Below are 25638 nucleotides of genomic sequence, written 5' to 3' on the forward strand. Positions count from 1 at the left end.
TAGCTCTGTGTGTCATTGCCTGGGCAAGAGCTGTCATCTTCAATTCTATTATGCAATGGAAAGCAGTGTCCTGAGAGTAAGACTGTATAATAATAAGGTAAGAAGAAAGTTGCATTTATTTCAAACTCATTGAATCAATGAAGTTTCTAACTCTTGGCAACTTGTGTTTCGATTTCTCAGTTGCGCATAGGCTTTTATTCTTTAACTTGACTTTATTTGGTATACTTTTAAAAAGAATGATTAAGAAACTAGGATAGGGGACACTCTCATGTACAAAAGTTAATGTGATTACTTGCCCAATATTATTTCATAAAGTTTTCAAAATTCATGGAAGTTTATTAAAGAAACTATAGATCTAATAAAAATGGGATAGCTGAGATTCTGTATTGTGAGCTCTGTATTGAAGCTCTGATGTGATCTGTTTTGGACATTACATCTATATATCATTAGAACTATAAATATAATGGTTAAAACTTACTTGTTTGGGTAGCAGTAGACATAATTTTTAAGACTGGTAATTATTGATTAAATATTGAACAATGGCACACTGGGTAGAGTGAGTCCATTCTTCTTCTCTCTCCTTGTCCAATATGCTCAATGAGTTCTAAAGTGTAAAGCTGGGTGAGTACTCCAATTAGTATAACAGATAAAAACAAACTGACAGCTGATTCCATAGTATAGGAAAACACCCTGCTTTTTCTACTCTTACGCACTCAGCACTCCCAATATCTCACTTCTGACACCAGATGCATGTTTTTTTTCCAACACAGCAATTCAGTTCTCTAGTGGACACCAACTGAGTGTCCTTTGATTTGCCTCAATTCTGACACTGCTACGTGAAGATAGTACAGATTCCACAGTTTGAGGTCTCAGGCCCACAAGACTACCCCTACTTCAGATGTCAATCACAAGCTTCCTATTGTGCCTCTTACCTACTAGCTATAAATTGGAGTTCCCATGACCCCCTTCTTAGGTTTGATAATTTGCTAGGATGTCTCACAGAATTCAGGAAAAGACTTTACTCATGTTACCCATTTATTATTAAAAATGTAGATGAACAACCATATGGAAGAGATGAATAGGGCAAAGTATGTGGGAAGAGGGGTGGTGCTTCTCTTCCATGCATTCCCGGGTGTGCACCCTCTAGGAACCAAAATGCGTTCAGCAATCTAGAAGCTCTCTGAAACCTGTACTTCAGGAATTTGTATAGAGGATTTGTCACATAGGTATGATCATTTATTAGCTCAATCTCCAGCCCCTCTCTTCTTCCCCAAAGAGGTGGGGCTGAAAGTTCCAAGCTTCTAATCATAGCTTGATCTTTCTGGTGATGAGTCCCATAAGATTCTATTAACATCCCTACTGATTAGGAAATTAATAGGTTTTTGGGAACTATCTGCCAGAAACTGGAGATGAATAAATATATTCATAATAAATAATATATAATGTATAATTATATGTAATATAATATATAACAAATAATATATTTATTATTTTATGTATCCAGATTTATATGATTCACATAATTACATCTATATGTATGTGAGATATCTATAGATATATATCTCTACACATCAATATAGATATAAATATATAGATAGATAAATATGGATGTCATATATATATCACATATCTGTAAATATGTGGATGTGATTATATATATATATATCTCCCCACACATCCATATACACACATATAGATATATAAAGTAATATACATATGTATATAAATTCTTTTTTAATTGAATGAGATATAATTTTCCTGGCATTCTGGAACTTGTTATGTTTTTGTGTTTTTTGCAATAGTACTTTGTAGTCACTGCCCTGCAATCTATTTAATATATTTCACACCATTTGGTAAGGTGTGGGGGGAGGAAGAAAAGGGGACAACATCTCCCTATCCTTCCTGCAGCATTACAAACTGTCCATATACGTGGGATCAATTTTACCAAAAAGGAAGAGAGAAAAAATTTAACTGTATCCATGTATGTTCCACCATTCATGCCTCAATATTTCAGTTGCTGTCACCTGTGCTGTTTGAACCAATCCCAGCAAGCCTCCATGCAATCTACAGCATTCTATAATTTCCAACTCCTTCTTCAATAAAGGCATAGTAGAGAAATTCTTGAATAATTTCGATGAGCTTAAATTATAGTTAAAATGGTTAAATTATATATGTGGGCCTATGGTAATGCTTTTCAGATGACAGATAATTAATTATTTCATTAAAATTGAATGAATTTTTAGCCTAAATTTAAGTGTAAATTTGTATTATAATATGGTCTAATCCTGAGGATTATTTTAATCTGCTCTGAAAATGAGTGATGTATTTTAAAAGTTTCAATGCATGTAGAATGGAATTGTGTATTTAATTATGAATGTGAGTATGTACTGTGTATGTAATTATGAATGTGTATATGTATTATGTAATTATGAATGTGTGTATTTAGTATGTATGTAATTATGAATGTATATAGATTGGAATTACTGAAAATGAGCCATGCCATTCTTCTGGTGGCTTTAGAACCATACAAGAAAAGAGTGAAAACAAATTGGCTTCAAGTGTTACATCATATAAAAATGACGTTAGATACCACACATCATTAACTCTATTAATCAGTAATACAGTTATCAAGATTCTGTCTCTCATATTATAAGAAAAGAAGTTAATCATAGGGAAATGATCTAGTGTATTAACCAGAACCAAATGAATGTACATCTTAGAGATTGTTGACTGATGTTTGATTTGTTAGTATCCTGTGAGGTGTCCTGTCTTTTCTGACACTATTTGCTATCCTCTATACATATGTAACTCACTGATGCAAAATCTGCATCAAAGTACATTTAAGTCCCAAGACAATGTTTTATCACACACTTAAAATGACTCCAAACAAACCTATCATTTAAAAAAGTAGCTCTTGATGAAAATGATGATTTACATCTTTCCATGAACAGAATGCTGTTGTATGTTGCGAACATCTATTACTCTATAAATGTGAGGAGGTAAGCCAAGAAATATCTAGCAAGAATGCTGAAGGTTGTTTTTTTATTTCCAGAGGACATTAGAACTTGAGAAGTGAAAAACTCAGGTGAAGGCAAGTTGTTAAATAAAGAGTTCACTCTTTAGAATCAGCTCAAGTGTGTAGCAATTCTAGTTTGTACCATCTAACCATTCTTGGGTTAGATCTGCGTCCATGATCTATAAAATAATACTCATAGCAACAGACCACTTTTGTTCTGTGTAGGGTTTCCATGTAATTATTTACCAAGAAATTTACATGTAATTTTTCTTTACAACCAAATTTACTTGTAATTCTTTACCAAATTACATGGTCTTATTCCTAGATGTGATCAAAAGTAGTGAAACTCAACAACATTGACTTTGGTACCCTTGATTTCTTCACTGGAAGAGAAAAGCATAGACTGGCATCTCTAAGAGATAGAGTGTTAATAAATATGTTAAATGTTTTTCTTGAAAGGTAAATCGGCATTATTGATCCTGGACCGGCGGAGCAAAGATATATTTTTTAAAAAAATATTTACTGATTTTAAGATAAAAGTAGAACATCACTTGAAAAGCTTTGCTTAGTTGGAGATTTCTTTTTTACATTAACACCTGTGAAAAGTAACTAGAAAGTGGAAGAGTAAGAACAGAAATAAAATGAAACCTGATTTCACTAAGAATAAATTCTTTTTACAAAACATTGCTAGTGCCATCAGACTGGAAAATGTATAGAAAAATATAGATCTCATTCACTGTGTACTATGAACTTGGCTTATGAAAAACTATTTAAGTTTGGAAAGAACACTGCTCACTTTTCAAAAATGTAAGTGCACCCACCTTCAGGGGGAGCAGAGGGGAATCAATTAGTCACTGTGAAAAAAGAGCACAATAGCTCTAAATTATTTTCATAAAATGAAAACGGGGGAAAGTGGTGAATGCAATTTGCCAAGAGGTGTCACTAAAAGCATCTGTGTAGGGTGTAAGTGTTTTGATGCTAAATAACTGAAGTTGTGTAAGAAATAAGCAGAAGAAAAATTAGTTGCTTGTCCCAACTTTTTATAACTCCAGTTCATCCTGATCCGCCATGAAAGCTATCAGCCGAAAATATGTCCACCCCATGTGCTTCATTGTCTTGTGGAAATCTTCACAGTTGATATGAATAAGTAATGAAGCAAATTGTAATGGATTTAGACTATCTTCTGAAATATTTAGGTCTTGGAAATTTGGAGTAGGCATCTGAGGGTGCAGGACTAAGTTGAAAGTAGATTCATTTTTAGAAAATCTTGGGCATGCATAAAATATGTGAGGCTGAGTGAGGACACAAATATTGATATCACTTATCATTTGGATTAAAACAAGATGTTGCCTTTCAGGGCCGTTTTCTATCTCATGCTAGAAAGTGGGACAGAGCCAGGCTCAGAGCTCAACCTGAGACATAATTATGTCAATCTTCACATTTTTACCATATTGTTACCTAAAAATTCATGCATTCTATATGTAAACATTATGAACAATTTGGTCTATTTTTGGGAAGAAATGTGAATTTGAATGTCTAATAAAATGTAAATAAAAATAAGATTTCAGAGCATAAAAGCATCAACATAAATCATAAAAACCAATGCCATACATGCCGTAGACAAAATTTTGAGTACCTTATAGACTTTTTTATTTTATTTAGTTTTTTTGAGACGGATTCATGCTCTGTCGCCCAGGCTGGAATGTAGTGGTGGCATCTTGGCTCACTGCAACCTGCGCCTCCCAGGTTCAAGTTATTCTCCTGCCTCAGCCTCCTGAGTAGCTGGGATTACAGGCACCCACCACCACGCCTGGCTAATTTTTGTATTTTTAGTAGAGATGGAGTTTCACCATAGACTTTTATTGAGCTTCTTACATTCAATATATGTTTTGAATGCAGTAAAGGCTTGTTACTACACTCATAGCATGTAGTAACAATTTTACATAGATTTTGCAATCTGAAAAATGATCATTGTACAGGTACATAACATAGATTTCTCTAAAAGATGTAAATAGGCCTTTGATAGAATGACCAAATTAAGAATATAATTTTCAGAATGTAACTGTACTGTTTGGAACTTGGACCAAATGTTTCCACAGGAAAAAATATTTAGTATAAATTGAAATTGTGCAGAAAATGCATCTGACAACATTTGTAACCTTTATATTGTTTGCCTGTAATCTTTTTCTTTTCTAGTATCATGGCAATATTACAAAATGTAATAATGTTATTGAGATCAACATTTAAATTGCTGATCTTATTAACTGTTATTTAGAATTTTATTTTTGAAACGCAGTACTGTTTTTTTAAAATATTTCATCCAAATTTTTGTTCCATCCTAATACTATTTATCTACAAAAAGCAGCTTTACTACATAAACATGCTTCATTTTCTTATTTTTTAATGATATTCAGCTTTTTCAATTTGACTACCAAGACTTTAGATTTCCTAGTACTTTATATCATACAGGTAAGGTAATACCTACTACAATGTAATTAAAAGAGCATGTATGTAAATGTGAAGATTAGAATATGGGTAATGAGTGATGTCTTTCTCTTCAAATCAAAGGAAGAAGAAATATTTTGGACATACAACATATCAACTCACAGCCAATGGGTGAAAGCAGATGTGTTAATACCAGAAGATCTGAAGACATTTAAGGTATGAAAGAAAAAAAAAAGTATTTTTTTATCATGGTTTAAGTTTTAGCTTTGCAGCAATAAATTGATCATGCACTGCTAAAGTTACATTAGCATTTAAGTTAGGGATGCGTGCTTGTATATTTGGGGAGAGTGATTGCTTACTTTTTAAATTGTACCTTTTCCTTCTGAGACCAAATTTCCCATGGCGGGCGAAATAGAGTGTATCCACTCTTGTTCACAGCTTCCTCATTCTCCACAGCCTTCCTTTCTTGCTCCCCACCACCATGCTTTGCCCCAGGGAAACAAATTGCATTATGAAGTAGGTAAATAGTAAACTGGTATTGAAACTTAGTAGAGTATAGGCAAATGTTTTGAATGCAATAATTCATATCTTTATAACACATGGAAAGCTCTATGTACACCAAGAAACATAAGAAACATACATAGGCTCAATAGGAATGCTGTCTCTTAAAAAATTAAATTGATATTTTGTGTTGTATTAGGTTGGTGCAAATGTAATTGCAGCTTTTGCCATTGTGGCTTTTGCCATTGCTTTTAATGGCCAAAACCTCAATTATTTTTGCACCAACATGATATACGGAATGCGTAAGTTTATTTATGCTGGAGTGTGAGTATAAAATGATGATACTGATTATATGTGTGGGTTATGAAGCCAATTTCATTTCTTTATAGTGATATTCCATTTATACATCCTATCACAGCCTATTGAGTTAACATTTTGACACTATTTAATTTTCATAGGCTGATATCTGTTTTTATAACTTCTCAGGTACTAAACAAGTTTCTTTTTTTATAAACTAAAGGTTAAATTTTGTTTTAACTCAAAGATAAAACGAAGTAAAATGTAAAGAAAATGAATTTGAGAGTTATTCCAGGTTCTCAAGTGGATATGTAATGTAATTAGCTGTTCAATAATTATAGGCCTTTGAGATCTAAGTTTAAAACCATCAATTTTTGAACCTCAAATTGATATCATTTCTGCATTTCTGATCTCTTGCTGCTATGAAAATATACAGCTATACATTAATAATTTTTACATGTATGATATTCATTATGGGAAAAGTATGTAGCAGCATACAAAGTTTTCTTATTGTTGGATATGATTTAAATTTAATATTATTTTCTAAACCAAATTATTAGACATATTTGCAAACTGAAAATCTGACCTTAAGTAATTATTAATGAACAAACAAATATATATCCCTCGTATTTTGTTTGTTTGAAATGGAGTCTTGCTCTGTCACCCAGGCTGGAGTGCAGTGCTGGGATTTTGTCTCACTGCAGCTTCCACCTCCTGGTCTCAAGCAATTCTCTTGCGTTAGCCTCCCAAGCAGCTGGGACTACAGGCATGTGCCACCATGCCCAGCTAATTTTTTGTATTTTTAGTAGAGATGGGTTTTATCATATTGGCCAGGCTGGTCTCGAATTCCTGACCTCAAGTGATCCACCTCCTTGGCCTCACAAAGTGCTGGGATTACAGGTGTGAGTCACTGCACCTGACCTATCCCTCGTGTTTTGAAAAGAAAATCTATTCAGAAACTTTAAGCTGGATGAAACTGAAGGAAGTCAATTTTAATTCTTAGTATCTGGCTGGAATTTTAACCACATTTAGTGCTGTTTAATAGAACTTTCTGCCTAATGGAAATGCTTTATATCTGATGTCCAGTATGGTAGCCACTCATCACATGAGGCTATTGAACAATTGAAATTTGGCTACCATGACTGAGGGAACTAAATTTTATTTTATTTTCATTAATTTGAATTGAAATAGTCCTCTGTAGCTCATGGCTAATGTTCTGGACAGCAAATAATTAGTTATCTGGGATACAGTCAGCTATTTATACTTCTGCACTTTTGATGTTAAGTAATAATTGCTCTTGGTAGAAACTCAAGGAATGCTAATACTTTGACATTATTTTACACTTGACCAGCAATGTGCGGTTGTTTCATTTGCTAATATTGCTTATCTCCAGAAAAGCTAGCAATTCAATTGGTGACAACGAAATTTATTTACTTTAATTGACACTTCTTTTCTCATTAAAGAAGTTACTCTTTTATGTAAGTTGAATAGAGTTTTATGTTTATTCCCTTACATTTTTTTATTCCTATATTGTGTCTGTTTCCGTTTGCCTGATATTTTTCTTCATGTATTCAAATACTAATTTCACTAGTTAAAAAATAAGTCAGATGCAGTTACAGCTCTTGTTCTATAAGTAATGACAATACTTCTTATTTTCCTTGAAAATGAAAGAAAGAGAGCTGTAAAGATAATGACCAAGTAACAAGTTTGCAGTCAGGGACATTTTTGATAGTTAAGTGGGATGCTTGTGTTTTGCCTGATCCTGGGAGGTTTCTCTGAGCCTTTAGTGGAGCAAATGTTTCCATCAGTTTTTTTTTTTTTAATACTTTAAGTTTTAGGGCACATGTGCACAACGTGCAGGTTTGTTACATCAGTCGTATGAGCATGGGTTGAGCTTATCAAACAGGAACTTTGTTATATATTGCCTTGGTTGCTTTAAACACTTTTTCTCAATAACTACTTTGTCTTTATCAACCTTCTTTAGTTTTTTGTCTTATTAAGGAGATTGCAAACTCATAAATTAATCTTTTTCTTCCTAAAGATTATTTTTGAAGGGACTCTTTAGAGCCAGAGAAGTTTTATTGCCCTTGATCACCTCTGGGTCTATGCCTGTGGACAGACCCAATCCAGAAAGCTTTGCTCTGAAGACGAATTCCCTTGCACTAGTGGCCAGTGCATCGCCAAAGAATCTGTCTGTGACTCTCGGCAGGACTGCTCCGATGAGAGTGATGAAGACCCAGCAACTTGCTGTAAGTGAGTGAATGGCTTACTAGTTAACATGCTCTAATTCAAGACTGTTAGTTGGATTTAAAACAGTCTTTGTTTCTATCAAGGCAAAGGTAAGTCATATGTATGAAATGTGATAAATATGCATTATTGCTCTGAAACTATTAGTACTATGCCTTCAGGGATCTCTATTTTAACTTAATGTTTTGGTGCTTGTTGCAAAGTCTGCAACATCTCTCAATTTATTCTACAAATGAATAGTTGTGATTATTGTTGGCTGGGTGTGCGAATGTGTGTGCTTTGATTAAAGAGAAGATGGGTGGTAGAAGGAAACTTTTTGTACCTTTGCCTTGGAGGCATATAGTATGGGTTGCTAACTTTTATTGTGTATGCCTTTTTCCTCTCTAGTCAATCATCTTGGAAGCTGTAGCTGGGAGGGATGAGTAGGAGGAGGGTGGCCCTTCCTCCAGGGCAGCTACCATGATTGTAGAAATCACTTCAGCCATCATGGCTGCCCTGGAGGAAGGGCCACTCTCCTCTTACTTGCCTAGAAAACACTTCAGCCAACCGGGTGCAATGGCTCACACCTGTAATCACAGCACTCTGGGAGGCCGAGGCAGGCAGATCACGAGGTCAGGAGTTCAAGACCAGCCTGGCCAACATAGTGAAACCCCCGTCTCTACTAAAAATACAAAAAATTAGCCAGGCGTGGTGTTGGGCACCTGTAATCACAGCTACTTGAGAGGCTGAGGTAGGAAAACTGCCTGAACATGGGAGGTGGAGGTTGCCGTGAGCTGAGATCACGCCATTGCACTCCAGCCCAGGCGACAGTGTGAGACTCCGTCTGGAAAAAAAAAAAAAAAAAAGAAATCACTTCAGCCATGACTGGCGTTTGGGAGGGCCAAAGTGCCCCAACACCTTTCTTTCAGGCCTTTTCTGAAGAGTCTTTGATAGAAGTGATGACAAGAGATCCCATTGCTATTCAAGCATAGTCATAGTTCAACAAAAATATAATTTAATTTACAATCCACAGGATGATTCTCATATGAGGTAACTTAGCAACTGAGATCCCTGTGTCTCTTTAGAAAACATGAATTCCAAGGATATGAATCCAATTTCTGTATCACAAACAGGTGGTTTTTAAAAGATATTAAAAATTTGACGTTTATTTTACTGCAGTGTCTTATTTTAGTGAGATGTTTTGTTGAGCAGAGGTGAAAATATTGTAATAAGATAAATGCCACCTTTTAAGTGAAAAGCTCTGTATAATTGGTTTCTCTTGGGAAGCTTGGATTTTATTAAGAGCAATGCGGAGGGACACAGGAGAGAGGAGATGAGAAAGTAAGGCTAAAATCCCCTTCCGCCATGTTCATCAACAGCAATCCAGTTAATACTTCAGACTCCTAGCTTTAAACCAAGTAAGCGGCTAACCAGTGTGAGCTCAACGGAGCTTTTGGGCTGCTCTCTTCTTTTGTTCAAAACAAGCGATGTAAGAGCAATTTATTTACTCCAATGTATGTGAAGTTTCTTTCTATGTTTTATTTAAATTTTTTACAGACAATTTGCTTCATTTCTGTTGGGGAAATATTTCTTTCTAACAGTTTCTATAATTCTTAATGTCAATAACTGAAGGAAAATATATTTCCTTTCTTTCCACGTATATAATTTTTTTTTTTTTTTTGAGACAGAGTCTTGCTCTGTCACCCAGGCTGGAGTGCAATGGCATGATCTCGGCTCACTACAACCTCCACTTCCCGGGTTCAAGTGATTCTCCTGTCTCGGCCTCCAGAGTTGCTGGGATTACAAGCATGTGCCACCACACCCACATAATTTTTGTATTTTTAGTAATGACAGGTTTCATCATGTTGGCCAGGCTGGTCTTGAACTCCTGATCTCAGGTGATCCAACGGCCTCAGCCTCCCAAAGTGCTGGGATTACAGGCATGAGGCACTGCACCTGGGCACTTGTATATTTGGAAGCTTAGCTTTTTCCCCTCCATTATTTTCCCCGTAGTAAATCATACTTTATGTTCACCTTTAAAAAATTGTTTAGCATTTGATTTTCAACATATTTTCTCATTTATTGAAGTTTCATTGATTATGTATATGACATTTTTCCAGTTCAGTAGCTCTTGATGCCATATTCTGCTATTTTCTTTGGGTGAATGCAGGAATGAGTAATTGTGTTTCTCAACAAAAACAGTGTTACTTATTAGTCTTTTAAGTTTTTAAATAGTGTAACCTCATTTGTCCAAAGAAAACCTGTCATGTTTGCATGATTGAGATTGACTTGATATAGGGAATATGTCATAAAAATGTAGCCATATTGCATACAGTATATATGTGTATTCATGTATTTTGATACCAAAATGAGTGTTTCATGTAAATATATATACAATTATTTATGCTGTGAAATTATATAGATTTGGATTATTAGAATTGATATAAATTTACACTATTTGCTGCACTAAAGTATTTAATATATTTTTGCATATAGACACGTGCATATGTATATTCTTACAAAATAAAAGAGGCTTTCCTCTGAAATTTAAATCCATATTGAAACATTTTACACATACGAAAACATTTGTGTTTTACAAATTTGAATTTGTAATATCAAGTTTTTTTCATAAACGATTCTTCCATGTTCATGAAGCACAAGAAAAATATCTTTATATATTTTTTTATTGCACTTTAGAATGAATCTCTAGGAGGGTATAGCTTGTGCAGGCAGTTTGAATAGCACCAGGAATACTTACCAAATTCTGGAGAATGAGTAAATATGAACTCGTGAGGATTGTCAGTTGGTATTCCACAGCCAGTGTGCTTTTCCCCAAAGGCAGACTCACTCAGGTCTTCTCTCATTATCAAGTTGCTCTTACTTTTAGGTATTATTTTAATATATGGCATAACATAGCCTCCAGACCGGTGGCTTTTCAAAATCAGTTAATAAAAATGGCCTGTGTGTTTTGCTGCAACAGCAGACTCCATGGACCAGAGCATCAGCATTACCTGGGAACTTAGTGGAAAGGCAGAACCTCAGGCCCTGGCCCAGCCTTACGGAACCAAAAGCTACATGGAACAAGGTCCCAGGTGATTTGTCTGCATATGAAACTTTGAGAACCACTGTACCAAAGAGGCTTCAGGAAGGAAGACACCTAGGGGAAGAAACAGATGGCATCTAAAAAAATTGATAAAAACTAAAGGCAAACAAGTCGGAGTTCTCTCAGGGTAGAAGCAAAAACTCTCTTTACTTTGCTAGTCCTTAAGAGCATCAATATTAATAAAATATTTATAATGTGTATTTGTAATGTATATTAACACAATATTTATAATATAATCCTGTTAGAATCTAATATATTCTCATTAAATGAAATATTCCCCATTCATTTCCCATACATAGCTTTCTTTCTTATTTCACAGAGAGCTGATTAACTTCTGGAGGATTCATAAAATATTTTACTTTTCATGATCCAGAATTTTTCCCAGCTGCACAATGAAATTCTTTCTTGTCTGCTCATATGCTGTAGTGGTTAAATATGCAAGAGAAAGCTTTGTCATGATCTTAAAATATTACTTTAACTGATGAACTCTGAGTAAAATTTCTCTAAAACCAAACAATAGATTTTTGATGTTTATTAACATAATCCTGTATTAAATGAGGGCAGTTAAGATTAAAATATATCTGCACCCTCATGTTCATTGCAGCATTATTCAAAATATCCAGCCAAAACAACTGAAGTCTCTGAGAATGGATCAAACAAGTGGTGTGTGTGTGTGTGTGTGTGTGTATAAAATATATATGTGTTCACAATGAAATATTATTCAGCAATAATGAAGAAAAAACTTGCTATTTGTTACAATGATGAGCCTGGAGGGGATTATGCAAAATGAAATAACCCAGACAAAGAAAGACAAATACAGCACGATCTCACTTATACATGGAACCTAAAAAAGTTGAATTTGTAGAAACAGAGAGTAGAATGGCAGTTGTCCAGGGCTGAGGCCTGGCCGAAATGGGGAGGTGTTGGTCAAAAGATACAAATTTTCACTTACAAGATAAATAAGTTCTGGGAGTCTAGTGTACAGCCTGGTGACTGTAGTTAATAACACTGTATTGTATACTTGAAATTTGCTGAGAGTAGATCTGAAATGTTCTGATCACACACACAAAAGGTAACTATATGATGAAATGATGCTAATTAGCTTTACTGTGGTAATCTTTTCTCTATGTATATGTATATCAAAACATTACATTGCATACCTTAGTTACAATTTTGTTTGTCACTTATACATCAATAAAGCTTAAAAAATTAATACATATATATGCAATATGTTTTAAAAATCTCTATCAAAATAATTAAAATACAACATGCAAAACATGTCCAAAGGTACACATTGGATCCCTGAACAGTTTATACATGAAATAGATCTAATTTTCAGACACATGCTACAACATGGATGAACCTTGAAATAAGCCAGAGACAAAAGGACACGTATTGTTTGGTCCCAGTTATACGAAGTACCTAAAGTAGGCAAACTCATAGAGACAGATAGTAAAATGGTGGTTGCCAGGGTTTGAGGGGAGGGGATATGGAAAGTCTTGCTTAATGGGGGTGGAGATTCAGTTTGGGAATGAAAAAGTTCTGGAGATGGATGGTGGTAATGGTTGTACAACAATGGGAATGTACCTAATACCATAGAAGCTTACATTAAAAATTGTTAAAATGTTACATTTATGTCATGTATATTTTACCACAATAAAATACACATTTGTATTTATATATAAAATTTCAATAACTCATATAGGAAAAAAAAAATATATATATAGAATCTACTTCACTGTGTTCCAAAAAAGTTGGAATGATAGATATATCTTCAAATCAAAATAGTTCAGGAAATTCCATGAAAAAGGGGTTTTTTAAATTATAGGACTTTAAAAACCATTTTAAATGCTAATATGAATTGTGTACCTTCACAGGGGACGTTGGTATAATAGTCAAATGAAAGAAATTTAAACCAAGGACCTTGTATGATGCATTAATTTTCACTGTGATATTGTCTCCAGATGTCTTTCATGTAAAATAAAATGTTGGGCTGGGTGTGGTGGCTCACGCCTGTAATCCCAGCATTTTGGGAGGCTGAGGCGGGTGGATCACGAGATCAGGAGATCGAGACCATCCTTGCTAACACAGTGAAACCCCATCTCTACTAAAAATATAAAAAATTAGCCGGGCGTTGTGGTGGGCGCCTGTAGTCCCAGCTACTCGGGAGGCTGAGGCAGGAGAATGGCGTGAACCCGGGAGGTGGAGCTTGCAGTGAGCCAAGATTGCACCACTGCACTCCAGCCTGGGCCTCAGAGCGAGACTCTGCCTTAAAAAAAAAAAAAAAAAAAAAAAAAGACAAAAGATAACACCAGCTCAGTTCCGAATATCTAATTTACCTGCAATTCCAAAATGGCTAGGTATTTTTTTTTTTTGAGAAAGTGTTAGGATAGAATAATAAAATGCATACTGAGATGCTGACCTCAAGTTATTTGTGTGTCCAGAATTAATTTAAACTTCCCCCTTCCCAGTGGATTTTTTTCATTTAAACTACCATCTCAGCAGGTTTATACTGGGCAAGCAAATTAGTTACTCCCTGAAAAGCTTTGGAGTTCCACCTTGCATCATTAAATAAAATGGAGATGGCCAACCAGAATGAAATGTACCAGACTTACAGATGGAAGCATGTGGAAGGGTCATGCCTCACACAGCACCTGAGATATTGTGTGTGACTAGATAAAGGAAAGCTATTCCGATCATTAGAGAATATTCACTACCAAGCAGAATAATTTTGCAGGCCTCCTAAGATGATTAGCTAGCGTAGAGCAGTGTTTGCCTGCATGCTCTTCATTTCTCCTCACCTGTTTTCTCTTCTACGTGTAACAGCAAAGCATCTCGCCTGTGACTTTGAGTCGGGTTTCTGCGGTTGGGAGCCATTTCTCACAGAAGATTCACACTGGAAGCTGATGAAAGGATTGAATAATGGAGAGCACCACTTTCCTGCAGCTGATCACACAGCAAACATAAATCATGGTAGGACATTTTCCTCTTTAAAAAAAAATAGTTTTCTTTCTTGCATGTTGTGGAATGATGATACTGTGTATTTTCATTTCTATTCTGTAGACTGTATACATGGAACTCTGGTTTGTCTTGCTTTAAAACCTCCTGACCAAGTTAATAATTGGCGGGTAATTGAGTTCCCTGAAAGGAGCATTGTTGTAATCACCAACATGTTTGTTGTTGCAATTTTTATAAGTTGGGTTAAAGGCATAAAGAGGTGGAAAAGTTTTCTGATCATTTTCTCAAGTTGCCCAGAATCAAGTACAGTAGGCTTGCCTTCTTTTTAGAACAATCCAATTTTTTCAAAACAGGAAGAAAAATAGTCTAATCTTGTTTCTGGGAACTGAGAACAGAGATTTAGCACTATCTGTGAAATAAATTTACAAATACTTGAATGCAATTTAATCAGTCTTCGGGCTTCTTTATAATAAACAGTCTTATTCTTCCACATATATATTTTTAACCATCATTCCAGTGTTTACATATCATCTTAAAATAGAGGAACCATAACTACCTGTGGTATTCCAGTAAGTGTCTGTGAAACTCCAATAAAACAGAAAGGGTTTGTTCTCTTTTCTCTTTTGTTTTGTTCACATTTATCATCGGATGTCATTCCCCATATACGTTAGCATCGTGTTAACTTTACTTTTTAAATGTATATTTTTTAAGTAAAGAGTGTCTCGCCATGTTGCCCAGGTTGATCTCAAACTCCTGGCCTCAAGCAATCCTCTCACCTCAGCCTCCCAAAAGTGCTGGGATTACAAGAGGGAGCCACCACACCTGGCAAACCTTACAATAGCACAACTGTACTTGTACTATAGATCATCTTTCAACCTCATTGAACATTATCCTATTTGTTTCTTCTTTCAGACTTCCAAAGAATTATACCAAAAATAAGTATTGATCATATTTTTAATTACAGCCATTGGAAATTGGGGTTGGTGGTAGTGGGTGAGGGTGCTAGGGGATGGGGTGGGAAAATTCAACCATCCATCTGTTGGCTATAGCCATAAACCTAGTTAATTGTTTAACAGTGTGGTAAGTTCTTAATTTTTGCTTTTGTGCCATGACTCATTTCTTTAACATTTTGTAGCAGACAAAGTTAAGTTTAAAGTTTAAAATAGAAAGGGGACTATAAATCATTGGAACTATGTATTAACAACACATTTTCTCTAAACTCATATAATATTTTACTTCTTTTTCTCTGTTCAAGCCAATTATTAAATACATAGCATAGATGATACCTGGATGCACAAAGATGGATGCCACGATCCCTGCCTTTGAGGTGGTCTCAGTCTAGTAGCTTAAGAAGATAAGCAAGGAATTGCAATCGGTTATGAAGGATGCTTTAAGAGGGATGGAAGGTGATTCAGATGGATTCGAGATGCCTTGTTGAAGGAGATGACTCCTGAACTGAGCACTGAAGGGAAATGAAAAGTAGTCAGGAAGCCAGAAGTAAGGAATTACTGAGAGAAGACGGAACCAAAGAGAGGTGGGAGGGATCATGTCCTAATTGGAGGGAAGAATCCCCAAAGAGGGCAGAAAGATGGGAGTAGTTAGGGATGAAAGACGTGTGTGATTGGACAGGGAGAAGAGAACTGATGAAACAGGAGAGGAAGGAAGGGGACTCTAGAGAGTGCTGAGGAATTGGAAATGTGTCTGCAGGATGATGGTGACGCAGGTAGTCATGTTAAAGCATGTGACCAATCAAATTTGCTCTAAAGGGCTGTTCTGTCTGAGATGAGGAGAATGGAGAGGGTGAAAGGCTGGAGTCAAAAAAACATGGATGTGCTGAAGAAATATCAGTGAGAGATGATGAAGGCCTAAGCCAAAGCAGTGATTCTCAAAGGGAAGCTGTGCGGGCAGTGTGTCATGGTGGTCTGATGTGAGCTTACCATAACCAGTTAGGGAAGAGCACGGGCTGCCCAGGGTTCCGACACGATGTTGACACTGCACCCATGTCTAAATATTAGGGTGCTTCAGTTTTATTAGATAGAAAATAGAGAAAAGAAAAGTAGCTTCCCTGTGGAGTTGTCATGAGGATTAAATGAAATAACACCTGTGAAGGTTTTTCCTTGTAGTAAGAGCTCCATAAACATTAATAGATATTTGTTGTCCATTCTAATAAGAAGACTAGGAAAAACACCAGATAAGACAATTAGAAAATTTGTTTGTAATTCACCTTTAGTCTTTTGCCATCTTATAATTACTACATAACTATGATTTGCATTAAAAAGATTCTAACAGAGCCCCTGTGTTAGATGTTGAAAGACCCATTCTTTTCCGGTGAGTTGAAGAATAGTGAAAGATAACAATATGACTGATAAAACTAGGGGCAGCTGGTCTCACCCAGAGTGTGAGGGACAAAAACGCAGTCTTTCTCATTTTAGAAAGGGCCAATTAAAAAAAAAAAATATATATATATATATATATATCTGGATCACGGAGTCAACATCTCTTTACCCATGATTGCCATGATCAAACCTTAAAGAGAATCAGTAGTGGTTTTAAATTGCAAGTGAGGAGGAGAATTAAAAAAAAATGAAAAAGGACCAGGAAGGGAAAGGAAAGTGAAATGGAAATTTCTGGTAGAGTCAGAGGCAGCCTAATAGTTCCGATATCTAAGAAAGTGGAGTTCTAGTTCATTTTGTTCTTACAGCCTTAAACATATAGATTGCAGCTTTTAAATCTGTCTATCTGTCTATCATCTATCTATCTATCTATCTATCTATCTATCTATCTATCTATCTAACTAGCTCAGACAGAGTCTCACTTAGTTGCTCAGGCTGGAGTGCAGTGGTGTGATCCATGCTCACTGCAAACTCCACCTCCCAGGTTCAAGCAATTCTCCTGCCTTTTCCTCCCAAGTAGCTGGGACTACAGGTGCACACCACCACGCCCAGCTGGTTTTTTGTTTTTGTATTTTTAGTAGAGCCAGAGGTTTCACCGTGTTGACCAGGCTGGATATGTTGATATTATGTAGTTTTTGTGTGTGTGTGTGTAATTAAGCCTCGAATTTCCTTCCTGCCTTTTTTGCTTCGTTTCTACCTTCCTATTCCTACTCTGTTAAATTTCCATCGAAATAGGCAACTCATGTTAATTATGTTCCACTTTTATCTATGTTCATATAGTCACACACAGATATATATATAGTAGATACATACATATTCAAAATTATATGTGTTTCTGTGATTGTTTGTTTTTTAAGAAATATATTATCTTGTAACTATTGTCCCTATCTTCTTACTAAAGATAGCTTATGGCAGTTGCTCCAAGTCATCAAATACTATCTATTTTTTTCATTTTTTATGATAAAGTATTGGTTAAATGTAAACTTCAACCATTTTAGTGTACAGTTCACTGAGTTCTGACATACATACACAATTGTGTAACCATCACAAAAATGAAGATATAAAAAAATTCTATTCCTGCCCAACACATTGTTCTGTGCCATTATGTACTCAATAATTCTCCCACCTCCCACCACTGACACCAATGATCTGATTTCTAGCCCTAGTGTATGCCTGTTCCAGAATGTCTTGAAAATGGAATCATATCATATGTAGCATTTTGATTCTGCCTTCTTTCAATTAGCATAAAGGACTTGAGACTCATCCATGTCGCTGGCTTCAGCCACAATTCCTTCCTTTTTCACTGCTGAATAGTTGGGTCCATTGTGTGGATGAGCCACACTTCATTTATCCACTAACCAGCTGAAGGACACTTAGATTGTTTCCAAATATTGTCAAATATGAGTAAAAACACCATTAAATTTGCATACGTGTTTTTGTCTGGACATAAGTGTTTATTTGGTTTGAGTTCTCTATCCAATGCCTATGTCTGTTTTTGTTTTTTTTTTTTTTGTTTTTGTTTTTGCACTCTGGTTGGTGAGAGAACTCTACCATTCCTGACTTTCTGTGACCTTCGGGAAATGTTCCAGCTATTCATTTCAGGTGTTTTTACCCCCAGACTCAGGTAGTTTTCTCCAATCCATGCACACGATCGGTCCTTACATGGCAATTTAGGGGGGACTGTCTGCAGATCTCGGGAGCTTGCTGTCTTTTCAAAGCTCCAGTACCTGAAAGGGGCAGCTGGCACTCTGTCTTATGAATTCTACCCATGTGGGTCTCCCCAAAGCACCGACTCTATCTGTTTCAACTTGAGGAGACTACCACACTCCTGTGTTTCCGCTCTGCACAGGCACCTGGAAACTCTGTCTAGGCAGTAAGCTGTGGGAATTACAGGACTTAACTCATTTGTTTCCCCTCTCTCAGAGATCACTATCCTGTGATCTATCACTATCTTACATTCCCATTGTCCTATATTTGACAGTCCATGCTAAATATGCTTTTTTTTCTAATATTTTTCTTTTGCTCGTTTAAGACAGAAGATAAAATCCAGTCTGTGATACTGGATTCATGTTTGTTTATTTGGCTAAATTTATTTGATTTGGATATACCATAATGTATCTAGCTATTCCCCTATCCAGTGACATCAATATCATGACGATGTTTCAAATTTATTCTTGTACACATTTCCTCCTGTAGGATACTTTCGATTTTATGCAATAGATAATAACTAGGAGTGAGACTTCTATATTTTTTAAGCAAGATATGTATTTATATTTTCAATAAACATTTATAGATTCATTTACCCTAAAACTTTAGTACTTCAATTTTTAGTTTCAAAATGGGACTACTTTTTCCTATTTTCCTACCAGCAAGAGGCATTATAATTCTCTATAAAAATTTCCAATTAATGGGTGTACAACGATTTCTCATATGTAATACTTATTTGCATTTCACTGAAAAATATTTTTTTCAAATGTTTCCAATGTCTCAATTTATTTGGATTATTTAATTTTACTAAGTAATATTTTACAGCTTTCGGGGTAGAGATTATGAAAATCTTTTGCTAGTATTTTCCTAGGTTTTTGTGTTACTTTTAAAGAACTTCTGATTTTGATTATTGCTGACATATAGAAATGCATTTTTATATAAAATATTGACCTTGTATCCAGTGGCCTTGCTAATTTTATTTATCATAGCTAGGAACTTATACATATATATTTAATTTTCTAGGATCACAATTATTTTGTCTGCAAATAATGGCAATTTTATTTCCTTTTTTCTAAATATTAACAGTTCTATCTTCCTTTTGTTGTTTTATGTACTGGACAGAATTTCTAGAATGTGTTGAATAGAACTGGTGGTAGCTGCTAGACTTGTCTTATTTCTCTCTCAGAGGAAAAGTTGTCAATAGTTGAACCTTAAGTGCCATGCTTACTGAAAAATTGTATTCTTTATCAGATAAAAATGTTCCCTTCTATTCAAGAGTGTGCTTTTTAAAAAAATTAAGAAATTGAATGCATGTTGTAAGTTTTCAGAATTTTTCAGCATCTATTATGATATGATTGTCAGATTATCTTTTTTGCCTGTAAGGTAAATTGATTTTTTAAATATTAAACCCCTCTTGCACTCCTGAACCAAACCTAACTGGAGTAATTTTATTTATTATTCATTTCTTTATTCTATATGGTAATGCTTGTTTATAACTTTTGCATTTGTGAAAGTTATAGAGACTGGCCTCTAACGTTCTTAAGACATGTAAGGTGTTACTTCTAGGCCAGTGCATTAACAAGGTACCTGTTTTGCAGAAGGTGAGGTCGAGCCAGATGTGAACACTTTAACCCAGGGAGACTATTCACTCTGTCCTTTAATTTTTATATTGTGCTGGTCACATAGCCACTCTGGGGTATGTGGGTGTGTAAGAGTTTTACAATAAACAATTCTGATTACCAGAAGTAAACTCCTTGCCATGACCAGGAATAAAACTGGTAAATTCCACATTTCTCTAACTTGGCTCATTGTTTAGAGCAGGCTGATAGGAAGATAAATCAAGGGACGTGTTCCTAGAAGTCCCTGGGCTTGTGGTCAGAGTTTAGACTCTCTATACCCCTTGCCTGCACATATTAATTTTAACGCAATATTGTCAACTTTATAAATATTTGGTTAAAATTATCATAGGATTGCATTTAGCTTCCAAATCAATGGTCAGTAACTTCATATTTTAATTCTATTATCTTTCCATCTAGAAACATGTTATCTCTTTTCATCTAACCAGAGAGTTTGCAGTCTTTCACAAAGTTTATAATGTTCTTCATATAAATCGTGTCCCTTTTCTGTTAAATTTATTCCTACATTAAAAAAATTAATTTTGCTATCAGGAGTTGGACATTTCTTGCTGTTTATGTATCTGGAAACTTACTGCTAAGATAAGATAAGTAATTGTGTAATATATCTGTTTCCATTTAGCTTACCAAGTTTTCTAAATGATACTATAATTATAAAAAATGGAATACTTTGGCTTTCTATTTTTACAATTATATTATTGGTAAAACATGGGAAATTTACTTCTCTTTTTCTATAATGTCTACTAGATATTTTATTTCCTTGACTTCTACACTCACCAGACCTTTAAGATAATATTAGTCTAAGATTATAAATATTGCCTAATATTATCTCTAATTGATAGTTGTGACAGAAATATGTCATTTCCCATTTTAATTAATATTGTTTTATCATTTGCCATTTAGAATGCTATTTATTTTGAGGTTGTTCACTAGTCTTTATTTAATTATTTCCTTTTATTTTATTAAGATTTGTGACTTGAAATTGTTCACTGGTTTTTCATAGTCTTTTCAACATTTAGATAGGATTCTATGACTTGACACTTTCATTTGTTGTTGTAACTGAATATGGAGACCGAGCTCCTAAATTAAACCAAACCTACATTCTTGGAAGGCTCAGATTAATCAAGACACACTATTTTTGGATAACAATTTCAAATTTATTCGACATTATTTTAATTAGAATATTTGTTCCTATGCTCACAAGTGAGATTGCTCTCTAGAGTTTTAAATTTTGTCCTATTTTCATCCATTTTATTAAAAATTAAAGATATTCTGGCAACCTAATATGAATCAGGGAGCTCTCCATATTTTTCTAAGATCTGAGGTTTTTCGAATAATGTTGCAAATATTTGTTTTTTAAAAATTAAATAAGGAGCCAGATGCAGTGGCTCATGCCTGAAATCCCAGCACTTTGAAGGCCCAAGGCAGGAGGATTGCTTGAGGCCAGGAGTTTGAGACTCTGCCCCTACAAAAAAATTTAAAATGTATGTGGTAGTGTGCTCCTGTACACCCAGTGGGAGGCTGAAGCTGGAGGATTGTTTGAACCCAGGAGTTCCAGGCAGCAGTGAGCCACAATCATGCTACTGCACTCTAGCCTAGGTGACAGAGCCAGACCCTGTCTCAGGAAAAAAAAAAAAAAAAGAAAAGAAAATTAAATTTAACTCAGATGTGGGACCATACATTTCTCTCTAGATTTTCTTTTCATTACTTTTTCAGTTACTTTTGTTGTCTAAACGATTTATTCAGGCCTTTTGCTTCATTTAGATTTTGGCGTCTTAATGTGTACATGTTCTCACCTTCTTTAACCAGCTTGTTTGAAATTGTGTATATTCTTTTGAATGACTGGAGGAGTAAGGTCTTTGAATATCGGTTCATTTGTTTTTAGAATTTTGATCATCTTTTTAAAAATATTCATTTGAATTTTACCTAAACCTGAGCATTTTTAGGTGGAAGAATTTTTCAAAATCAACTTTTCCCATTCTTTTCCTTTTTAGGTGAAGCATAGAGAATTTAATGAACTTGCTCGCATGCACTGTTTCCATTACCTGTAATTTGGAATTTGGGGACAGTAAACTTTATCTTTCCAAGTAGGTTTTGAGATTTAAAAACAATATAAACTGGGTTCTATTTTTCCCACTCAAAGATGACACTGCTGACTCACATCCTTGGTTGTTTGGTTAAACATGTGATGGAGTCTATAAAATAATACATTCTAATTCTAAATCCTTTCCTTTGTGTGCAGTCAGCATTGACTTGTATCTAGGAAAATCACTCTCTGAATACGGTATTTTCCAATGAAAATAGTTGGTTTTCCAAATTGCCTATCACTGTGATTATCAAAGGGCAGTATCAGACCTTGACATTGTTGGGTATAGCCTTCTTGTAAGTCTTCAATATTCAATGAAACTACCCCAGACAGCAGCTCTGAACCTGTGATCTTTTAAGCTGCTGAGAGATGTTATCCCCTGCACATTTGCCATGAGCACATCCGTCGTAGTTAAAATCTAAAAGTGGTGATTTTGTTAATGTTCAGATTAGATCTTTAATTAAGCTTTGATCCCCTCTAGCACAGACAACAATGTCAAACACGTAAGACCCGGGAGAAACTAAAATTCATTCCATAAGCTCATATCCTTCGGTACTTTGTGAAGAAACTAAAAAATAAAGCTCTTGTGGGTATTTCATAAGGGCATGTTGAATATCTAATTGTCAGCTTAGAAGCTTCATTTAATTTGATGTCAAACACTATGACATAAATGAAGCCAACAGAAATGTTTGTTTAGGTGATTTGGATCAAGAGCTTGTTTTAATTGATTAAATGTTATTTTAGGTATTTAATGTTATACCGGTATAAATGCTATTTGTTATCTACAAACCATAATAGTAAATATGTAAAAAATGTACTTTTCTTTATCTAATTGATAGTTTAGCATGTGCAAGGATAAGATTGTGGAGCAAAGAACAGCTAAGTGTGTAAGAGAACTTGCATCCCTATGACTTTCCCTTTGTTTTTGCAGGATCGTTTATTTATTTGGAGGCACAGCGCCCCCCCGGGGTGGCCAAGCTTGGAAGTCCTGTTCTTACAAAATTGCTCACTCCCACTACCCCATGTCAGGTAATCAACTGTTCTGAATTTCCACTGGCCATTCTGTGGTTGTAAATCGCTGAGCATGGGTTACTCTGCTAGTAAATGCCCGCCATGTTTTACTAGCACTTTAATAATGAATTAAGAGATTTACATGCGCTATTTCAACACAAAATGCTATGTCCTTCTAGAAGACCATTTGTAACACATAACTGGCACCATTCTTTTGAGGGCTATTAAAGCTTTCTGTTATTTTATATTCTTTTCACACAGTCATTTCAATAATCTAAAGTTGTGGATACGTGTTGCCAAAATTTTTGGCCAACAATGTACATTGAGAAAAATAAAGTCAGTTAAATAAGTGTTTGTTGAAAGAAAGACAAATGGAAATGATTATATTTACTGAAATTTGAGTTTTTTAAATGAGTCCTCTGGTGCCAGGCAAACACAAACTAAGGAGTGAAATATCCATTTTATTTCAGCAGCATATTAGAGAGGATGGACTAGTTAGATTTGGTTCAAGTCTCTTTTGCCACTTTCTAACTGTGGCTCAGACAAATTGTATATTCCTTTTGAGACTCAGTGTCTACACCAGAAACATACATGATTGTATGGATTAAATGTCTGCGTTTACATTGGAAGCATACACGATTATATGGAATAATGTCAAGGATTAAAATATGATTAAATAAAGCACCTGGCAAAATATTTGGTACATAGTAGGTAAACAATGTTTGTACCAAACATTGGTATATATGTACCAAATATAATGTTAATTCAGTAAACATAATTCCTTTGCTTTCCATAAAAGTAACACCTAAATCAGAGGTCTGTATTCAGCTTGTCTTATTTTCAGTCCTTTTGAGAGCTCCAACATGCCTCTCGGCCCTTAGGATTTCAGCTAATTTTTTCATCTTTACTTATCAGAAAATAATGAAGAGATCAATAGTGCCACACAGTAAATTCATTGCCTGTAAGTGTAGTGTTAGAGCAGTTTACTTGGGCATTCCTGGTGATAAATGACATATTATTCCGAGGTATAAACCTAATTATACTTTCAGTTTGGTATAAGTCTAAGTGGGAGTGCCCTGAGTTCTTAATAGTGGTGTCCACAGATACTTTCTTTTAAAGTCCTAAAGATACTTTCTTTTCCTTTCTTTTGTTTTTTTTTTCTTCCCATTTCTTTGTGAGAATAAGAATTAAAGCAAATGCCTGGTCTCCATTTCCATTTTATCCAAATGCCTTTTACCCATCCCCACCTCTTTATTTTAATTAAATCCTATAAGATAGACAGAAAAAGAGAAAGATAGATATAGAGTTTTTTTTTTTTTTGAGGGGAAACTCCAGAAGCACTTCTTCTTTGAAAGTACAAGCTAACTTAGATTTAATTCAAGGTCATACATTAAAGTGATGAGATCACAAATGTTAGATATATAGAAAAAATTGAATGTAAAGGAATATGATGTGTTAATTCTGCCTGCTTTACAGAAATTTGAAGATATTAAGAGTGTATTAGAAATTCCTATGACTCACCTAGAGTCACTGAGAAATCATATGCATGTATATGATTTTAAAATGTAATCTACCTTTCCCATCATTGTATGCTTCCCGATAGCCATTGATTTGTGGTCACTGGGATTGAGTTTCAGTTTATCATTGTTTCCACTTGAGGACACTTAATTTTTGCTTAAATTGGTAACTTAGTTGGGGTTGGGGTGTTATTTAGGTGGGGTCTCAGTGAAAATGCTGTCATGGACATTTTGGGTGCTTGGTAGTTTATCTCAAAACCAAGGCTTCGATCTCTAAAGGCTATGGATACTGACTTAATGGTTTGCCTTGGTTTTTGAAAAACTGAGACTGTTTCAAGGCGCCACTGCAGTCTGCCAGAATAGATATTTGTTTTTCACGCTTTTCTCTATGTGCTTGAATTTTAGGAGTCTTTGAGTTAGCAGGAAGGATATTTGAGTTACCTTGTAATGCTTTCCAGTTTCGGAAGTAGGAGTAGACTGTAGGAGAATGTTATTGATAGTCTGAGATACACATAGCTAAGGTTCTCAGGATTTTTCTAAGACTATAATATGAACTTTTTAAATAAATTTGTGGCAATATGTGATATTTTCTTTTTCTTTCTTTCTTCTTTTTTTTTTTTCCTGAGACAGAGTCTCACTCTTTCGCCCAGGCTGGAGTGCAGTGGCGCAATCTGGGCTCACTGCAAGCTCCTGCCACAGCCTCCTGAGTAGCTGGGACTACAGGTGCCCACCACCACTCCTGGC

At 35.1% G+C, this 25638-nt stretch overlaps 1 long non-coding RNA gene across 1 annotated transcript; it reads left to right on the forward strand.

Annotated features, from left to right (window-relative positions):
- LOC129138143 (uncharacterized) lies at positions 1-23622 on the forward strand. Its single transcript, XR_008541171.1, has 5 exons — positions 1-97; positions 5585-5677; positions 8301-8508; positions 14415-14561; positions 23298-23622. It is a non-coding gene; the product is annotated as an uncharacterized LOC129138143 (long non-coding RNA).
- The last annotated feature ends 2016 nt before the right edge of the window (positions 23623-25638 follow it).

The sequence above is a fragment of the Pan troglodytes genome, chromosome 20 (assembly GCF_028858775.2).
Source record: "Pan troglodytes isolate AG18354 chromosome 20, NHGRI_mPanTro3-v2.0_pri, whole genome shotgun sequence".
NCBI lineage: Eukaryota > Metazoa > Chordata > Mammalia > Primates > Hominidae > Pan > Pan troglodytes.